The sequence below is a fragment of the Procambarus clarkii genome, chromosome 12, assembly GCF_040958095.1.
Source record: "Procambarus clarkii isolate CNS0578487 chromosome 12, FALCON_Pclarkii_2.0, whole genome shotgun sequence".
Classification (NCBI taxonomy): domain Eukaryota; kingdom Metazoa; phylum Arthropoda; class Malacostraca; order Decapoda; family Cambaridae; genus Procambarus; species Procambarus clarkii.
The window spans coordinates 37644058-37661607 of NC_091161.1; the positions used below are offsets into that span (position 1 = coordinate 37644058).

General features: G+C 44.7%; 1 long non-coding RNA gene across 1 annotated transcript in view; it reads left to right on the forward strand.

The window, feature by feature from the left end:
* Positions 1-15519: 15519 nt before the first annotated feature.
* LOC138363905 (uncharacterized) overlaps positions 15520-17550 on the forward strand; it is a 176806-nt gene continuing 174775 nt past the window's right edge. Inside the window, exon 1 of the long non-coding RNA XR_011228253.1 lies at positions 15520-15666. This is a non-coding gene — a long non-coding RNA (uncharacterized lncRNA). The remainder of the gene's footprint in view (positions 15667-17550) is intronic.

Sequence of the window (17550 nt, forward strand, 5' to 3'; positions counted from 1 at the left end):
GCTCCTGGGAGTATGGGTTCGAGTCACTTCTGGGGTGTGAGTTTTCATTCATATATATATATATATATATATATATATATATATATATATATATATATATATATATATATATATATATATATTGTCGGGGTTTACACTTACTCTTGCTCTTACTCTGGGTGAGCAACGGTATCTCAAGGTCACTCACCGTAGCCCAGCGGGTCTTCACTCTAATCCTTTCGGCACCACTGCACGCCAGGAGAGTATCCCAGTCAATCTCCACCTGCCTTCTGATAGAGAAGGAGTGGGAACACACTTCTTGTTTACTTAACTGTCGTGTGGCCCGCACCCAACAATAGGGCTTTACTATTAACCACAAGGTCGCCAACTGGTGTTTTCGGTGTCCAGTAACACCTCAGTGGACTGGTGGAATTAGTGGTAGCCTTGGCAAGGTCACACTCAAAAGATCAGGAATCAGGCAGGTACTTACTCTTATCACTCTTTGCTTTCCAGTATAATATAGCCACAAGATCAATGGAGGGGATGATATAAACACAGAAGTAATTTTGTAATTTACTTAAAATGCATGAAAAATGTCACGAGATCAATCAATAAATAAATCAGCTGATCCTGGCTGTGGCCGGTAGTTTCCACGAATATTATGCACTCACTAAGTGGCAACACCTCCCTTCCTCGTCAATGTCAAGAACAGCTGATTGCCTGGCCCCGCGCGAAAGTTTATTGCTTTTTTTCTAGATTCACGCGCGCTGTTTCTTTAAGTTCTCCAATATTGCTAGAAACTCGCACACTCGATATTGGCTACAATAGCACGTATTACTTAGTTACACTATGCTCGGGCTCAAACAGTCGTTTCTACAATCAATGCGACAATGACTCACTGTAATGGTTTTACCTGCCCTTCATTCAATGATATATTATGAAGTATTTAACACTGGAGTTTTCAGTACTTTCTCTCGTGGGCGATAACACAATAATTCACTGTACTCACAAATGATTAATCACTGCATGAACATAGACATATATAGTGTATGTAAATCAGACATCGATAAATGGTGAATAAATAGTTTCTGGGCACATAGCCTAACTTCCAAATACTGGCATAATATTATATATAATTTATCACTGTATGTTCTCATCAAAGTCTCTAGAAAGATATACAAAACACAGTAAATTTATCACTTGTTCCGGGTGCCTGTACACACCAATAATATACATGAAAATTACAAGTACTCTTGATAGTACTATCCTGCACACTGGTGCTTTATTGACATGGGTGAGACTTGCTCACGACATATAAAACCCTCAGGCTAGATAATATAGCCGAATAATATAGCTAACTAAAGGGGAATGGGGAGGGAAACTAGAAACACCTACTTCAACCTATCCTCCGATGAGAGTTGAGTTGTAGCTCCTGGTCCTCGTGTCGGGAACGCCCCTACACACACGTTGTCGTGTCCTACCGGAACCACTCGTCGTCCCACCATTTAGCGCGTCGTCTCCGTGCCCTCTTCCCTGCAGGTCCATACTCTTCCTCGACTTCTGATAGGGTTGGAGTCGGTCTCCTGGCCGTCGTCTTCTCCCAGCAACGGCTGCCGCCTACGTCTCAGCTGCAGTCGTCCGGATTCCCCAATTAGTCCTCTTCTCCCTCTGCTACCCAGTGGCTCTGTCAGCCACTACGCCGTCACGACTGGGTGAACTGCTTCAGACGTCGCCTACGTCACTGCACAGACTTCACTTCTTCTTGCACAGTACCTGACTGGAGCACTTGTTGCTCAATAACCGTCGATTCCCTCTCTGGTTCAACACATGAACTAGGGAAGACCTCACAGAGTACTGGCAGACTTCAGGTGACGCGTAAATCCACGGGAGCGGGAAACAACTGTCAAACTGACAGGACCAATCGTCGCACGTCCAACCTCCTTGACGTGTCGTGTCTGACTGCTCGCGCCAGCGCGGCGCGCTGCCCGGACCCCCTTCCTTTCGTGACGTCACTTTCGCCACGGGAAGTTTTCATTGGCTCTCGGTGCCACATTGCTGTCGGTGACCAATCCGGTGCCACTGACGTCACACAGTTTTGGCGGGGAATCAGGAGAGCCAGCTCCATCTTGGCTTCCTAAAGGGCCTAAACCATAGGCCAAAATATTATTGTTTCACAAATTTCTCGGCTCTCCGAGAACACTCCACTCTCTCCCATATATCAAATTGATGCCTGCAACGTAGAGAACACTTGGGAAAGGTAGACATGACTCTTACTGCAGGCGTGGGAGAAATATAAGGGGGGGAACACCGTCACATACCCCTCCCCTTAAAATAAGAGTCATGTCTGGTTAGTGTAAGCGGGATAGGGCATCTGCTACTACGTTGTCCTTCCCCTTGACGTGCTTGACCTTGATCCTTGTCGGACTCTCAGTGTTGGTGAGACGGGTGCGGTCCGCCCTGGACCACTTTTCTTCCTCCTCCGGGAGTTCTCGGTCCCCCTGTACACACAGAACCGTCTTCCGCTGGGGTTTTCGGGACACCGTTCCGTCCTGCCTGGCGGCTCTTCCTTCCACAGTGAAGAAAGGTCTCAGGCGGTCTACGTGACACACCTGTTTCTTCCGGGGTCTGTCCGGCTTCCCAATCTCGTACGACACTGGACCCACCCATCGCAGCACCTGGAATGGTCCCTTGAACCGCGTCTCGGTCACCCTACCTTTACCTGGCAGCAAAACCATCACTTGGGATCCGACCTGGAAATCCCTCTGCGCAGCTCTCTTGTAGTACCACTCCGACATCTTACGCTGCGCCTCCTTCAGGTGTTTCCCAGCCAGTTCCTTCGCTAGGGTGAGACGTTCTTTGAACTTCTGGACATATTCAATCACCGTTCCCACGGTCGCTCCTGGTGTCCATCGTTCCCTCAGCATGGATAGCATGGCATATATAACATAGATAAATGGAAAGTAAGCCTTCTCAGGACCCACACGTCCTCCTTTGGCCTCACTAACCAATTCGGGGAACTCTTCCTGCTGCAACTCTCCAAGACGAGTGCGGTCAACCCCTAGAGAACTGGTGAGGGTCACCTGCAACTCACCATTCGGGCTACCTTCGCCCTCCGCTCGTTCTGCGGGTCCTACGAAGAGGTGATCTATTCCCAGGCTGTCGGACGTCTCCTCAGCCCCATCAGATCCACTACCTCCTTGTTCTTCGCACTGTCTCGGCCCCACAGCACAAACTGGGAACGCCGCCGGGGCGATTTCCTTCTCGTCCCCACAGGCGTCTAACACTCCGCCTGTCTCCTTGTATTGTTCTAGGCACTCTTCGCCTTTCACGAGATTCGGAAGGACATATCCTCCACACGCGTCATTCCCCAAGATGACCTGTGCCTCCATCTTGGGCATTGATGTACAGACTCCCACCACAAGGGTCTGGCAGCCATAATCGGAATCCAAAGTTACCTGGTGTAGGGGCATCCTCACTGGGCCTCCCACAGTGGTCACGCTTGCCACCCCCACACTGGTACTTTCGTAACCCTCGGGGAACAGGGTCTCACTCACCAGGGTAAAATCAGCCCCAGTGTCTCTTAGCATCTTCACTGGGATGGGGTCTGCGTCCCCCATCCTTACGGTTCCTTGACACACGAATGGGTGAACTATCTTCGCCCCATCCAGCACGGGTTCATCCCGCACTCTCTCGGCCCTCTGGTCCTCGAACATCACTAAAGCAACGTGTCCCCGCTGCTTAGGGCGTCTGCATTCCCGCGCGACGTGTCCAAGTATTCCGCAGTTGTAGCAGCGGATCCTCGGCGGAGACCATCCGCCACCGCTCGCCTTAGCACTGCCTTCAGAGGCCGTCGCACCCTGTGTCTTTCTCGCCCCACTTGTCGTTTCCTTCGTTGCAGTAACAGCTCCCGAGCTCTCAGTTGGTTGGTTGTCGGCACTACAGCACCTTTTGTTCCTCTATCGTCCCATCTCGAGAGGTGGGACTTAGGAGAACTCGCTTCTGTCCTCCATCCATCCGTCCTCCTATAATTCCTACTGCTTCCGGAGTACACGGGTGATCGGTGCTGTCCCTCTCGGCTTGGGCGTAGTGCTTCCTCTAACATGTCGGCTCGGTCGGCTGCGGCCCTCAGGTTCTTTATGTCCGCCTCCTTTACCCTCACCCTGATCTCAGGAGGGAGCACGGACATAAACTTTTCCATGGCCATTAGTTCCTTGACCTCTTCGACCGACCTCGCTTCTTCAGAGTCCAGCCACTTAAGGAGCTTTCTTTCCATGTCCCTCGCCGTCTCCGCATAAGACTTTCCTGGTGAACGGGTACATTCCCTGAACCTCTTTCTGTAACACTCCGGCGTGAGCTTGAAGGAATGGAGCACAGCTCGTTTTACCGCATCGTAGTTGGTGCATTCTTGGAAGTCGAGCATAGTGTAGGCTTCACGAGCTTCCCCTGTGACCCTCCCTTGAACCAGCTCCGCCCACTCCGCCCTCGGCCACCTCTTCAGAGCAGCAACCCTTTCAAAGTGATCGAAGAAACTTTCGGCTTCACTAGGCACCAAGACCGGCAGGTCTCGTCCCCTCACTCGTCGGTCTTCCTGTTGCGGCGGAGCAGGTGCACCTAGTCCTAGTTCAGCTCGCTTCAGCTCCACCTCCTTGTTGGCTTCTATTTCCAGTAGTCTCATTCTAGCTTCTCGCTCCTCACGCTTCAGCTGTGGTTCTTGCTCTTGTTCTTCCCTGCGTAGCTGTGCTTCTCGCTCTTCACGCCTCAACTGTGCTTCTGCTTCTCCCTCTTCTTTGCGCTGCTGTGCTTCTCGCTCTTCTTTGCGCTGCTGTGCTTCTCGCTCTTCTTTGCGCTGCTGCGCTTCTCGCTCTTCTTTGCGCTGGTGTGCTTCTGCTTCTCGCTCTTCTTTGCGCTGCTGTGCTTCCAGCTGCAGCTTCATTATTTCCAGCTTAATGCTGTGCCTGCTGCCGCTGGATCCCCTGCTGCTCCCACCAATGCACAGGTGTTCACCCACACTGGCAGGTGTTTGGGGCCGTTCCTCCCCCAAAGCTTCGTCTCGTGCCCTGAGCTGAGCCATTATCTCTAGTCTTCTTTCTGCCACTCTGGCAGATCTCAGCTTTATTCCAAAATGATCCGCTATAGCCTGTAACTGTGCCTTGGTGCACTCTTCCAGCACCTGTTCATCTCTAGAGTCAATAAACCTTGCAACTTTATCATCCTCCATCTTGTGCTATGAGTGATAACCTGCACCTGATCTCTAACACCACTGCCAAGTACCACCACTGCAACCTTTACTTCGATCGAAATCCTGGCAAGGTCGCCAATGTCGGGGTTTACACTTACTCTTGCTCTTACTCTGGGTGAGCAACGGTATCTCAAGGTCACTCACCGTAGCCCAGCGGGTCTTCACTCTAATCCTTTCGGCGCCACTGCACGCCAGGAGAGTATCCCAGTCAATCTCCACCGGCCTTCTGATAGAGAAGGAGTGGGAACACACTTCTTGTTTACTTAACTGTCGTGTGGTCCGCACCCAACAATAGGGCTTTACTATTAACCACAAGGTCGCCAACTGGTGTTTTCGGTGTCCAGTAACACCTCAGTGGACTGGTGGAATTAGTGGTAGCCTTGGCAAGGTCACACTCAAAAGATCAGGAATCAGGCAGGTACTTACTCTTATCACTCTTTGCTTTCCAGTATAATATAGCCACAAGATCAATGGAGGGGATGATATAAACACAGAAGTAATTTTGTATTTTACTTAAAATGCATGAAAAATGTCACGAGGTCAATCAATAAATAAATCAGCTGATCCTGGCTGTGGCCGGTAGTTCCCACGAATATTATGCACTCACTAAGTGGCAACACCTCCCCTCCTCGTCAATGTCAAGAACAGCTGATTGCCTGGCCCCGCGCGAAAGTTTATTGCTTGTTTTCTAGATTCACGCACGCTGTTTCTTTAAGTTCTCCAATATTGCTAGAAACTCGCACACTCGATATTGGCTACAATAGCACGTATTACTTAGTTACACTATGCTCGGGCTCAAACAGTCGTTTCTACAATCAATGCGACAATGACTCACTGTAATGGTTTTACCTGCCCTTCATTCAATGATATATTATGAAGTATTTAACACTGGAGTTTTCAGTACTTTCTCTCGTGGGCGATAACACAATAATTCACTGTACTCACAAATGATTAATCACTGCATGAACATAGACATATATAGTGTATGTAAATCAGACATCGATAAATGGTGAATAAATAGTTTCTGGGCACATAGCCTAACTTCCAAATACTGGCATAATATTATATATAATTTATCACTATATGTTCTCATCAAAGTCTCTAGAAAGATATACAAAACACAGTAAATTTATCACTTGTTCCGGGTGCCTGTACACACCAATAATAAACATGAAAATTACAAGTACTCTTGATAGTACTATCCTGCACACTGGTGCTTTATTGTGACATGGGTGAGACTTGCTCACGACATATAAAATCCTCAGGCTAGATAATATAGCCGAATAATATAGCTAACTAAAGGGGAATGGGGAGGGAAACTAGAAACACCTACTTCAACCTATCCTCCGATGAGAGTTGAGTTGTAGCTCCTGGTCCTCGTGTCGGGAACGCCCCCACACACACGTTGTCGTGTCCTACCGGAACCACTCGTCGTCCCACCGTTTAGCGCGTCGTCTCCGTGCCCTCTTCCCTGCAGGTCCGTACTCTTCCTCGACTTCTGGTAGGGTTGGAGTCGGTCTCCTGGCCGTCGTCTTCTCCCAGCAACGGCTGCCACCTACGTCTCAGCTGCAGTCATCCGGATTCCCCAATTAGTCCTCTTCTCCCTCTGCTACCCAGTGGCTCTGTCAGCCACTACGCCGTCACGACTGGGTGAACTGCTTCAGACGTCGCCTACGTCACTGCACAGACTTCACTTCTTCTTGCACAGTACCTGACTGGAGCACTTGTTGCTCAATAACCGTCGATTCCCTCTCTGGTTCAACACATGAACTAGGGAAGACCTCACAGAGTACTGGCAGACTTCAGGTGACGCGTAAATCCACGGGAGCGGGAAACAACTGTCAAACTGACAGGACCAATCGTCGCACGTCCAACCTCCTTAACGTGTCGTGTCTGACTGCTGGCGCCAGCACGGCGCGCTGCCCGGACCCCCTTCCTTTCGTGACGTCACTTTCGCCACGGGAAGTTTTCATTGGCTCTCGGTGCCACATTGCTGTCGGTGACCAATCCGGTGCCACTGACGTCACACAGTTTTGGCGGGGAATCAGGAGAGCCAGCGCCATCTTGGCTTCCTAAAGGGCCTAAACCATAGGCCAAAATATTATTGTTTCACAAATTTCTCGGCTCTCCAAGAACACTCCACTCGCTCCCATATATCAAATTGATGCCTGCAACGTAGAGAACGCTTGGGAAAGGTAGACATGACTCTTACTGCAGGCGTGGGAGAAATATAAGGGGGGGGGAACACCGTCACAATATATATATATATATATATATATATATATATATATATATATATATATATATATATATATATATATATATATATATATATATATATATGGAAAAACCAGCCTATGACTGCAATAACATAAATATCAGCATAAATATTCCTTGATAAACAACAATGATCAATCAATCACCCTATCAGTCCTAGAACCCACATATGTCTCTGCAGGTAATCCAGCCTACAGTTGTAACTCTATACTTCAGTATAAATACTCCTTGGCACAAAAATGGTAACCAATCACCCACCTTTCACTGCGTCTTGCACGCTAATGACAACCAAACACTCTACCAACTCCCTACAAGTAGTCAATAAGAACTTCTTTTCCACATCTGGAAGTTCACTATCCTGACATCTTCAGGTTTTCCTAGAATCATCGACCAGGGTCTTCCGCAGCTCTCCCGGCTGCTACACCATGAATTCTTCCTTGAGCAACAATGGTGTTTCACCACTGGAATTACAGAAGCATGTGAAACTTCATTCCACTGCTCCTCTTCTCACAGCTTAAGGTCCTGCTCCTCACTGTATGGCTGCTCTTCCACAGAGATCAGTGCCTTCCACAACCTTGGAGTCTCATCAACTACCCCCTCTCTGCTGGCTTTGAAGTTCTCAGCAAATCCTTCCCCAGACAAACCTGCAACCCATTTACATGCCAGTAAAAATGTTCCTCTACAAACATATAACTAACATAAAGTTCAAAATAAATGTTTCACTTGACATCTCCCTGCTTTCTACATGCTGTGAGGTGACTCTCCCACGTTTGGGCTGGTCCATTTTCTGCCCTCCCTGGGAGCCTTCCGCTTCCCGGGCGGCCCTCTCACTCAGTCGCCCACCAGTGGTTGGAGTGGATAAATGTCGCTCTGCCCTCCGAGACGTTCCTCCATCTTTACTCTCTTATTTTGGCCTTCTGCCTCATCAAAACATGCCTAATGTACTCACAAACAATTACTATGATCGCTGGGCACACAATCAAATACAGACAATCACTATTAACTAGTCAAATTTGGGCTTACCACAATAAGGTTTCCTGCAGTGCGCTCTCCCTATCGATGGTGCCTGACCAGGGCGCTCCCATGGCCCATGAAAATGTCTCTGGACGGCTTCACAACTCTTCTTGCCGTCCGTGACTTGAGACCACACGTTTCCAGCTCGAATCCACAGCTGAAACGTCTTCACACTTCCTTCCTCTTGAAGGTATATCAACTAGGGGTTCCTCTCTGACAGGAGCTCAACGGAGTGCAACTTCCCCTCACGATGTCTGGTGCTCAAGTGAGCTCAAGCTCCTCTCAAGCGAGCCTCACACCTCCAGCAAACTCTCCACATCTCATGTCAAGTCATTTACTTATATTCTTGATCACTGCCCATACTCTTAAACTATTCATCAAATCTAACCAATTATTTTACGTATGTACCCCCATGTCTATATTTCTTTCACCTCTTATTTAGGTCAGGTCTTGCAGAATAACTCTCAAGGGAGACTCATTTTTCAGCTACCTGGGATCATAACAGGAGGTAGAATAACATCCCCAGCCACCCCCACCAACTCGTCCTGTGTCAGCATAACTGGAAAATCCCCCTTCTTGAATATATTCACACAGTCAGCCGCGACCACGACGCAATGCAGCCGCCAGGTGACCTTACTGACCACAACGATAACATGGACGGGGCTGACTTTTTTACAAACATCCAATTGTAAACCCTATCAGGGACAACGCAGAAGGAACACTTCACGCCAGGGACAACGTCAAAGTCCGGGTGTCATCAAGCATCCCCGCACAGTGGGCGGTTGTGACCTTGTTTCACCGGACACTCAGCACTTTCTCAAACCGCCTGGTCAACAGCTCATCCAACAATTCAAACGGCGCTCCATGCACCGCCACGTAAGTCAGTCACACTCAGGTTAACTACCCTGAATGGTTCCCGCCCCATCAGGCAGAGGGAAATAACGCCTCTCACACCGATCGAGGAACTCTTGAAACACAACTTGACGGTGAAATTCAGCCACCTCTCAACGATCCTGAAGAAGCTACACACCAATCAGATCGGCCAACTTGACATGGAGCACGTCCACCAAAGCTAGACCAACCAGCGTTTGGTCCACTGGCCGGGAAAACGCTAAACCAACCGAAGTGGATCTCTTCAGGGAGGCAAACGCGTACCCATCTTGTAAGACTCACTTTAAACCGGCAGGCCACCAACGCATGCCCGCAAGCTCTATACATCCATCTCCATCTCTGGCCGCGCACCAATCTTCCAACGTTGTCTGGTCTGCGGTTTGCGTGTCTGGTAATCCATGTTGTTAACCGTAAAGTTTCGAAGTGCTGTTGGCTCTGGGTGAAAGTTTGTCTAACAGTGTTGCTGGAAAACCTGGATGACTGCCGGGTTCATGAAGTTTCTGTCGTTGTGAGTAAATGTGTTTGAAAGTGGTGTACTTGCTTCTCTTGACTTTGTTAATGAAGTTGCAAAAATTCTTGAGAGTTTGTTTTTGTTCTGTTTTGCCATTATTACTAGGCATGTCAAGGGCAAGGGGTGATCATCGACCAGGCTAATGAGTACGTGATTGCAGAGTATAGTGAGGCCGAAAAGTACGTGGCCATGTCTGTGCTGGTTTTGTATGAATCTGTTTTGGTAGCGTGTGATACGTCTCCTGGATCGCATGGATGGAGTAATAGAGTATCTTCTGTGGGTGATGAACAGTGTTTGTTGAAGCCGCCGCATGTGTGACTGTCTTGTCTAAGGTGTAGTTGGGTGTCAATGACCCCCGGGCGTCTTTCCATCATATGTGAATGTTAGGTCTGTCTCTTGCACGCTCTGTGAATGCTGCCCAGTCAGCTCTGCTGTATGGTAAACGTGGGAGGCCTTGAATGAGGATAGAGTTTTTTAGGATACATAGAGACAGGAATGTGGTCCGAACCTATGAAGGGGTCGGGAGTTTTGTGGTGTAGGTAGACTTTTTCCACCTTAGGAAAAGTCCTAAGGTGGGTCAGAGATTTATTATTATTAACATCTTTATTGACAAAATTTAATTACAATTTTGCCTAATCTGAGGAATTCAATTAAGTCTTATTGCAACCCGTTCTCGCACTTTCGTATAGTCAATATTGACTTATTAAGTACGTGCATATGTGACATACTAAACATACTAATTTACCTTGAAAAGCATTATAGAAAACACCGACCTTACCTAACCTTCTTAGTATGTTAAGATAAGCATCTTATTGCTTCGTAATTACAATTATTACTTAACCTATACCTATAATAGGTATAGGTTATTATTACTTAACCTATACTTATAATAGGTTAAGTAATAATTGTAATTACGAAGCAATAAGATGTTTATCTTAACATACTAAGAAGGTTAGGTAAGGTCGGTGTTTTCTATGAAGCTTTTCAAGGTAAACTATTATGTTTAGTATGTCACATATGCACATATTTAATAAGTCAATATTGACTATACGAAAGTGCGAGAACGGGTTGCTTATTGGAGTGAGGATAATGCTGGTATTCACTGTCACACAGGACAGAGGATCATACACAAGGCAATTGGTCTGAACTGTAGGTTGAAGCCCATGTATCATGGTTACAATCAATGTTTCAATGTACGAATATGTAAATATAACTTTCTTTTGGTCACTGCCACATAAGGGCAGGGATGGGTTCATAAGAGATGCAACTTAAGATTAATATTAATAAAATTGTTCTTATTTCTTTCAAATGTACAAACGAATTTTGGATAAATTAAAAAAATCCACAAGGGCCGTGACGAGGATTTGAACCTGCGTCCGGGAGCATCCCAGACACTGCCTTAACCGACTGAGCCACGACAGGGTAAAGTAGTTGAAACCGAAGTTCTACTGAACTTACTGGATCCTGCAACCTCTCCGAGGCACAAACCAGGATTTTACACAACTCCCCCCTGCACTCGAGCTATGTCAATAGGCCGTTTGGATAAATTGTTAGGATGTCGTCCAGTACTCCAGATTCAATGAAACAGTAACACATTTGGTGGTACAATAGGCCAGGAGGTCTAAAATCTTTTACGGTTTCACATTCAACATTATACTGTTCTAGTGAATGCATTAAAGGTTTGTCACAGAGTTTACAATCTGAACATTTGGGTAGTGGCTCAGCCTCACTAACCTGCCAGATGTTCCTATACCCAAGGCGAATTCACGCAATGACTACATCATATTGCCTGGTCCGGCTACTGTGCTGATCATACAAATACCTATTATTACAAAAGTTGTCATAGCTTTTAATACTGCAGCTTTCAGGTCTCTGGCCATGTCTTAATTCTAATAAACCTGAAGTAATTTCTTTAATTTCTATGTTTCTAATAATTTCATTAGATAATGCAAAGTCACAGTCAGTGTTTTCTTTCCTGCAATCCTTATTGGCCAACTGATGTACGAAGTCATATTTTCCAATTCCATCATGGGATGGGATCCACACAAATTTTATACAACGGTTATTATCATTGGCAAAAATAACTTTCCATTTAATATTACAAGCATAAATTGTGATGTGTTATTTAAAGACTGCAGAGCACTTTTAGTCACAAAATGTCACCCCACCCCCATGGAGCTTAACGTATTTAGTAGCTAGATAAATACCCAATAGCTCAGTCTGTCGTGCTTTCCCAGTCGTTCAATCTCTGTGTACTAGGCATGATCATTTAATTCCCTTTATATACTGCACATGCACAATCTGTTCTACGGGTGCCTAATTGCACAGATCCATCAGTAAAGGCATAGGATTTAGTCGGTTTGAGATTTTGAAGATGACTGTCAATAGTTTCTAGTGTTATACATCTCATAGTTTGTGTTATACATTTGTTTTACACTGATGGGTGTATAATGTATAGAGACCTGCACATTTTTCCATGGGGGAATATAGTGAACAGTTTTATCAAGACAAAGAGACATTCAGTTTCATAAGATTATTGGCACAACAACTGAGCCACACACTGTAAGGCGCTTTTTGCGGATTGAGTGAACAGTCAGAATTGTTTAGAATGGATCTCAATTTAATTTGAATAGAGTTGGGGGAACCATTATTTTTCAAAGTTTTGGCACAAAATGTTGTTGTTGTTAAAGATTGGCTACCTGGAACTTTTTGTTCCAGGTAACACGGGCTATGGTGAGCCCGTATGGCACAAAACATAGTTTTATGTTGAACTATTCTCTCGTAAATAGAAGGTAATCTTAGTTCCGTTCTTATGTTAACAATTCTGACAGTTCTAGGATAACCCAGGATGATGCACATGGCATTTTTTTGTACTACATCTAGGCCTTGTAGTTGTTTAGGTGTTAAATTAAGAAGATGCAAGGCATAATAATCAACAACAGATCATATAAAGGCAACATAAAAACTACGAGCATATCTTATGTTAATTCCAAATCCTTAACTCACAAGAGTTTTGAGAGGTTTAAGACGCTCAACAAGTTTTTGCGAAGGTTGCTGATGATATTTAAATCAGTAACCTCGATTCAAAAAATCTATAAGACTCAAAAGTCTCCACGGGCACTCCATTAATAGTATAGTTAACATGAAGAGAATAGGAAAAAGAGAGCTCTTGTATTATCAACAGAGATTATGAGGCCACATTCTACTACTTTCTTGGAAAATACATCAAGTAACGTTTATAGTCTTAGTTTACTGTTTGCCATAAGACAAATATCATCAGCATAACATATAACAGTTTTAGTAGATTGTAAAGGCATGTCATGGATAAGTTTGCACATAAGTATATTAAAGAGCATAGGGCTTAGGACACAACCTTGAGGTGTGCCTAGTTTGAATGCATCCGTTCTTGTACTTTTAACTCCTTTAAATGGGACACTAGCACGCCTGTTGGATATGTAGCTCTTTATCCAACTCAGATTATCTTCGATTCCAAATTCAGCAGGTTTCTCTAATAATATTTCGCCATTTGCTTCATCGAAAACTGAGTTCAGGTCAATAAAGGCTGCCTGTGTCCTCTCCTGGGAGTGTACAAAATATTCAGCAAAACATGGTTGTGAACAAAACTTGGGCACAAACCCATATAGGTTAGGAGCCAATTCTTCTTTGACCTGAAAAATGACTCGACTGAGAACTCCAAGACAAGACTTTACACATGCAAGATGTAAGGGAAATCGGTCTGAATTTTGAGAGATAGGTATAGGAATTGGTTCTATGAGACTTTGTGTCCATTTCTTTGGCAAGATACCTTGTGAGAGGCTCATTTAATAGAGGTCAATCAGAGGGTGGCTAGGGACATCATTCAGTAAGCTCAAGGTGTTACAAGTTATACCATCCACACCAGGGGCAGTTTGTTTAGGTTTCCCTAATGCTGATTGGGTCAGAGATTCTCTCTCAAGAAGGAAGCAGAGGGGAGAGAGAGGTTACAAGTGGAGTACTACAAGGGTTGCTTATGGGTCCCATACTGTTTCGAATTTGTCAATCACCTGACAGGAAATTTGTGCCTTCATTTCAATATTTACAGATGATGCAAAGTTTGAGAAGTCTCAGGACAGTAGCAGATTGTGAGGCATTTAATCAGATTTGGACACTTAAAATATTTCAGAAAAAAATGGTTGCTAGAGTTAAGCATGGCCAAATGCAAAGTTATGAGGATTGGAACAGGCACACTAAGACCAGGACAAAAGTATAGGATAAAAGGGAAAACTGATTCTTACATCAGAAAGGAAGAAAGTCCTAGTAGTGGACATAACCCCATTTGTGATGTCAGATGCCCACATTAGCAGAATAACAGCTTCATAATGGCATACTGGCCAACATCAGAGTATCCTTCAGAAATTTAAACACGAGGGCTTTCCGGTACCTATTTACAGCGAAGGTGAGAGCCACACATGAATATGCATCCCCGGCATGGAACTCTTACCTGTTAAAGGACAAGGAAAAACTAGAAAAGGGCCAAAGATCTGCAACGAGACTTGTTCCAGAGCTGAAGAGTTTAAGCTATAAAATAAGACTGAGAGAACTGGACCTTACCACACTGGAGGAAAGGAGAGATGAGGGGGATCTGATAGCAATATATAAGATTCTAATGGAAATTGACAAGGTAGACAAAGCAATATTGTTGGAAGCTAGGAACAGCAGAACTAGGGGTCTCACTAGGAAATTAGAGACGTAAATAAGTCACAGGGACGTCATTAAGACCTTTTTCAGTCTCAGGGCTGTCAATAAGTGCAACTGGTTAGACGTAAAGACGTTGAAGATAAATCGATTCAAAGTTTTAAATGGAAATATGATAAATGAGGGGAAAGAAGACATTGCATTAATCTTAGAACGTTTAGAAGGCTGGGGGGGGGGAGGTGGCTAGGAGCCTAGCTTGACCCTGCAGGCACATTTTGGTGAGTACATTTAGGAGAGTTCGCACAAGCACATACACGCACGCACACGTCCTCGCAACCAAGTGGACAGCACTCTAGGGTCGTAGTTCAAAGGACCCGGATTCGATTCCCGATCGAAGCAGAAACAAATGGGCAGATTTTCTTTCACTTGATGATTTGTTCACGAAGCAGTAAACAGGTATCTGGGAGTTAAACAACTGCTGCGGGCTGTATCCTGGGAATGTGTGTGTGTGTGTGTGTGATGGAAACACATGTAGATGATATGATAGGAAAAATAGGTCTTGATTCGGTAATTAGACAGTCGACGATAAGAAAGGCGGGTCCAAGACCTAAGAGTTCGACCCTACAGGCATACAGTAGTATATACACACAGGACGCTGAGCACCGTAACCGGTTGCTGTACCTGGCCCCTGGCCTAGACCCCAACATAACAGTTACAGAAGGCGTTATGGAGCTTCCAAGCTACTAGGTGGGTGTGGTAGTGGGTTTAATGTCCAGTAGTGAAGTATGTGCTTTTAATACATACTCACACTTGCTCATACTTCACATTAATAGAAATAAACTATATTAATATTGTGGAAGTGACTTGTGAATTATTTGTATGCGAGGCGGCCTCATGTCAGGTGAGGTGAATGACGTCACAGGTAGTTGACCCATCAGGCCAAGCTAGTCAAGAGGCGCGGCGGGCAGTGTGGCGCGGGCCGGCGTGGGGAGAGGTGCTGCTCAGCGCCCGCCTCATTGGTTGTACTAAATTAGTCACCTGGACAGTCCTGTGCATGAGGTCACCTGTGCCAGGCTTACAGGCAAGTTACTCTAGATGATTAGTTATTTTATCACATTGTATTCTATTGGTGGAATAGTCTATATTTGCTGATTGTCTAAATAAGCATAGTTACAAGATGTTAAAACTTTATTTAAAATTATTCAATTAGCTCTGGTTTACTCATTTGTAAATATGATAGAGTAATATACCTGTCTATTAGTGGAAACTTTTACCTAGATTAAGACTTTTGATGATTATTAAAGCAAAATTTAATTCTAAAAACGCCTGCTATGTGATAAACTGTTCAACAACAGCGGCTTGAGTGTTACACTCATAGTGAAACTGAACGTTCCACCAAAAGCAGGTGAAAAATGTTGACAAAATTATTAGTTAAATTCTGGCAGTTATAAGGTGTTTCTTGTGAACTATCATATTTCAATCCTTGAAACACAGACCAAAGACTTTTAATGTAGCAAGCGTCACATCCCCTCCCCCCCCCCCATCCTATGTGAATGAAACTAGCCATCCAGAGTCAGTGTCGTCCACGCTGCAGCCAACCCCAGAGACGCCTTAATTAACATTAACGTCTTGTGTAACCAAGTACTATATTTTTTCCAATATAAGTAAATATTAATGTATATTTAAATTGTGTATAGGTCTGATAGTTGAAGGAAACAACGTGAGTGTATTCCAACTTGTCTCCCTCGCCTAATAAATAACATATAATAGGTCACATCAAAAACTATTTTAAGTACAGTGTGTTAAAATGTATGAACTGTTGTGGGTCAGTGCATGAACGAGCACAGACTGAGAAGTTAAATGTGAAGCGTTCTTCATGTTCATGTTTGGCTACCGGGTTAACGACCACTTGGCCGTTGTTGACAACGGGCTTTGGATAAGTCAAGTCTGAGATTTTGCCATTCGGTGGTAAGTCAGCTTTATAGATGAACCAAAATCTGACCTGATCGATTGTTTTGCGGGATGTTTCTCAAACTTTACAAGATGTTCAATTTAGTATTTTGATGTATTTAATGTTATTTCAGGTATGTACGAGGGTGCATCAGTACAACAGCACTGCAGGTATGATCAACCAGACCCATGAACTTGGTCTTTTACAACGCTACTGCAGGTATGGAGGGATTAAAGTTACTTGGAAAATCTTCTCTAGAATCGCAGTTGGTCATTACGTAGTTGATACATATTCCCACCTAAGTACTGTGGGAACCGACCTGTGAGATTTATATTTATTTAATTTATATGAATTTATATTTACGTTAATTTATATACTTCGATAGCAATTTGTATAATGATAAGTGGACTGTATTTCTGCAATAATCTCATAATCTCACAAATCGATCCTCTACACATTAGGGGGGGGTTTATTAAATTAATATATGCAGCCAATCAAACTACAGGAATAGACTACATACATTGAAAAGGTTCCTTATCTTATAGTACAGCAGGCTAGTCCACCAGGTATAACTAGGGTGTAGACACCAAATTATCCTCTTTGAGGTAGCTTCCATATCACCCAGGTAACTGGTGCACAAACTCTTCCTCGTCTTAACCTGTCAAAAGGGCGCTAACTGTGAAGCCAGAATCCTATATATGACAAGTTATATCAGAGAAAACTGTACATGGAACATTGAAGACCTGGCTTAATTACCTTTATTTTGAGGCTTCCACGTGATCTAACCGGGTCACCCTATATCCTGACATTAATGGCCATAAATGAATGATAAACGGGTTTCGGATAGACACTTAACTTGAATTTGTAGACAGCGTGTTGACAATGGTACACCTTTGGTTTCCATAACACTACGTCCAAGTAAATTTAACAGGAGCCGAATTTGCTCCCGTGTGAGCCTCTGGTCTCAATAAACAATGGCTGTTTAACACTCCATACTATTGACGTTACTGGCCG